This window comes from Schistocerca nitens, chromosome 5, assembly GCF_023898315.1.
Source record: "Schistocerca nitens isolate TAMUIC-IGC-003100 chromosome 5, iqSchNite1.1, whole genome shotgun sequence".
NCBI lineage: Eukaryota > Metazoa > Arthropoda > Insecta > Orthoptera > Acrididae > Schistocerca > Schistocerca nitens.
The window spans coordinates 701,250,481-701,254,401 of NC_064618.1; the positions used below are offsets into that span (position 1 = coordinate 701,250,481).

Here is a 3,921-nt window from a genome sequence, read left to right on the forward strand (position 1 = left end):
GTGCCTCACCTACACGATTCGCAAACGTGTCGAAATCGTTCGCACACTTTTATGTGGGATAAATCTAGTGGCATTAAGATCGGGTACACAAAATTCCGCCCTGAAAGGGGAAGGGGAGGGGGAATGGGAGGGAAGAGGGGGAGCGGGAGGGATGGCGATAGGAATGGCGTCGGGCCACCGTCTACCACTAAAAAACTAAACTCCTCCCGAACAGGCCATGAAGGCCCAACTGTACCGACCGGCCGCCGTGTCACCCTCAGCCCACAGGCGTCACTGGATGCGGATGTGGAGGGGCATGTGGTCAGCACAGCGCTCTCCCGGCCGTATGCCAGTTTTCGAGACCAGAGCCGCTACATCTCAGCTATTCATTGTCCATCCCCGGTAGCTGAGTGGTCAGCGCGACAGAATATCTATCCTAAGGGCCCGGGTTCGATTCCCGGCTGGGTCGGGAATTTTCTCCGCTCTGGGACTGGGTGTTGTGTTACCCATCGTTTCATCCCCATCGACGCACAAGTCGCCGCAGTGGCGTCAAATCGAAAGACTTGCACCCGGCGAACGGTGAACCCGACGGGAGGCCCTCGTCATACGGCATTTTTAGCTCCTCATTTTGCCTCACAGAGGCTGAGCGCACACCGCTTGCCAACAGCGCTCGGCAGACCGGATGGTCACCCGTCCAAGTATTAGCCCAGCCCGACAGCGCTTAACTTCGGTTATCTGACGGGAACCGGTGTTACCACTGCAGCAAGGCCGTTGGCTACCGTCTACGACAAGCATTATCAAATCCCTAAGAACAAGGCCAGGCCGTGAAGATAACGGATAAAGGCCAGAAAATGAATAACAAGATTATGTGTTTCAGCACTTAGTGTTACGCCTGATCTACATCAGCTGTTAGATATCAGATTTCACTCTAAGTATTTACAGTGTGCCTAGCTCACCATATCCTATTTTTCCTCCCATCCTATTCTCAATAATCAACCAGCCACTCTGCTCTAGAGTATTCTAGCATGCTAGCTACACCAACATTATTTTGCATCTCTTTTAACAATGGATTTTCTATAATTATTCTGGTACAGCATTATGTTCGCTGTAAACGTGTGGTATTGTGCGAATGGGACGGAGCGAAGCGTACTATGGTCACTGCTGAACGCTCTAATCATGCAACCATACCACACTCCACCGTATCCGCCGGCGTGAACGGTTGAGGCAAGAATTTAATAGGTAAAACAGACTATCGACCATACGTTTTACACAAAATGAAAAGTTTACAAACAGATGGTGATAGACGTTGGATCGTAAGTAACGTGTACGAATTTAGGGAAATGGGAGTGAGGGTGGGAGAGGTTTGAAGAGAGAGAGAGAAAGAGAGAGAGAGAGAGAGAGAGAGAGGCGAAATAAAAAGACTTATTAAATAAGCTGAAGAACATACAGAATACTGCAGGTATGGGAGACAAATTCCGGATAAATGATTAACCTAATCATTTTGTGTTCACAGAATTCGAATATTAGCAGTTCTATCGAAAGTGGGTTCAAACACAAAAACCTCTTAAGAGCAGACGTTGAGATTCCTAGCTTTTAACATGGATGGCGAAGACATGGCTAGTGTAAGATGGAATATTCAGCGAAACTTTTAGGACCATCCCGTTCATCGCACAGTGTTGGCTGAATACGTGTTACCTGCAGCAGTAAAATACTGTTGTTACGCCATATGCTAGAAAACATACATCAAGCCCCCTGTTGAGTTATTTTATTCGACAGATACGGGTGCTCTCCAGTTTCTTGTAAGTGTTTTTATATGTTGCTTTTGGCAGTATTCGAACAAGAAGCAGAATTTCGCAAGTGATGAGAAGAAAAGACCAGGGATTTAGTATAAATCTTATCAGTGTCTTTTGGTACTGAATCACTTACCCGAAGAAATGACCTCCTGCCTTTCTTTGTGGATGCATCGAAGCGCAAAGGTGCATCGGATACGTGAATAATTTCGCCATTTCCACTTGAGCTTTCACTCGACACTTGCTGCCTTTCGCCTCTTACTTTCCTCGCAGTCTGTCTGCGGGCATTTCCCGCTCGTGTCGGCAGTTACAGTTGCTGCCATTCTACCTAGACAGATAACTCAATCACACTGTACGGAACTTCTCTCTCTCTCACTCACACACACACACACACACACACACACACACACACACACACATACACGTCAACGGTGCGCCCATGCGAACTGCCCAACTGATTCTCGTGGCCCATAGCACTGCAGCCACCATCCCGCGATTTCCGTCCCGATTTGGGCGTTGTGGCTGGCAGGTAGCGGAATTCCGCAGCCGCAGTCGTTCCGCCCCATGTGGAATGCTGCACCAACCTCGCGTGCCGCAGCAGTGCGTCCATTTATCATGCAGCTGCCGTTCGACAAATACTCCGATCGGGTGGTGACTCCGCCTTCTTCCACGTCTCTCGCCGTGAGTCTGCCTCAGGGCTGCACTCATTTATCCTTTTTTACCGTTTCTTACAAACTTTACTTTGCTGGGAATGTAATGACTTCCGCTGGGCCGGATCGACAACATTTTTCCACACAATCAGCTTATCATTTGCTGCCCCTTGCCTCCCACTATTCCCGCGTACACTTTCACCCGTGTCAGTTTTCGCTACTAACTAAGATACGCACGTCTGCAGCTGCTATAACTTCAGCGAAGTCACGGAGTTCCAAAGATACTCTACGTCGAAAGTATACTAAATCATACACAGAGCTTCCCGGCATTTGGCAAGATCAATATGCAGTATCAAGGGAGGCTCCTTTGACCCCATAATATGCTGTGCCATGCATTATGTGAGTTACTAGAATAGGTGCACCAAATAGCTGCTCGTAATAATTAACCTTCATTCGCGACAAACTTTTTCGGGCTTTATCGCCATTGTCAAGTACCTGCGATTACAGTTTTGGTGAGAATATGTATAAATGTAAATGTCATTTATATGAAAGTGATTACATTAATGTACTCACGTCTAGATCGAAAATAAAATGCTAATTATCGTGTGACAGTACTTTGACAGTTTCACTCTTACGACGCTGTACCTATACAAAGATTGTGTAGATCATCAGCGATATTATTTTATTAACTAAAATTTGTTACGATTGTCTTTGGTGGTTACATAAGTTATTTCCGATTTATCCATTTTCGTGTTCTAAAAGTTCAATAAACTTCTCGAGGTAGTACTTGCGTCTAAATTTTGTATGTTCGTTTAATATTTCTTGTGAGTATTTTATCGTGTGTAGATGGTGACCAAACGCCCTTCCTACCGCCATCCCTCCCATTCCTCACAAAGCTTCAACAGACACCCCAACGAAATTTAGTACACCGCATGAGAGTACATTCAGGAACGTTACTCCAGCGTCTCTTCTCTCCTTGCCGCTGAAAATTTCTTCTTCACGAGGTTTCGAACTGGCTATCCTCTATTCAAGCGGCGCCATGGAGGAGAGCGTTAGAAGCCTCGATTACGAGCACCTGTTAGTAATCTCCAAATCTTCATCTGCATGCTCATGTATCAGAAGTACTTTTACGACATCTGGGGTCATACCTCACACGTAATAAGGAAAAAGTAGTTTATTTGAATACGTGTTATTATTGAAGTAGCACGTTACAAGGTTGCCAAGTCAGGGATTCATTACAAAAGGTCAGACTTGGCGCCACTCGCTTCTACACAGCATCAGCATCCACAGCGTTTGTGGTCCAATGAAAATCCGGCAAGCAGCAGATTAAGATGAACACGAGCTCTGGAATTGTAGGTCACTAATACTATGTGATCAAAAGTATCCGGACACCCCTAAAAGCATACTTTTTTCATATAAGGTGTATTGTGCTGCCACCTACTGCCAGGTACTCCACACCAGCGACATCAGTAGTCATTAGTCATCGTGAGAGAGCAGAATGG

General features: G+C 46.2%; 1 pseudogene; it reads right to left on the bottom strand.

The window, feature by feature from the left end:
* Positions 1-637: 637 nt before the first annotated feature.
* On the bottom strand, positions 638-755 carry LOC126260976 (5S ribosomal RNA; annotated as a pseudogene).
* Between the last annotated feature and the right edge of the window lie 3,166 nt (positions 756-3,921).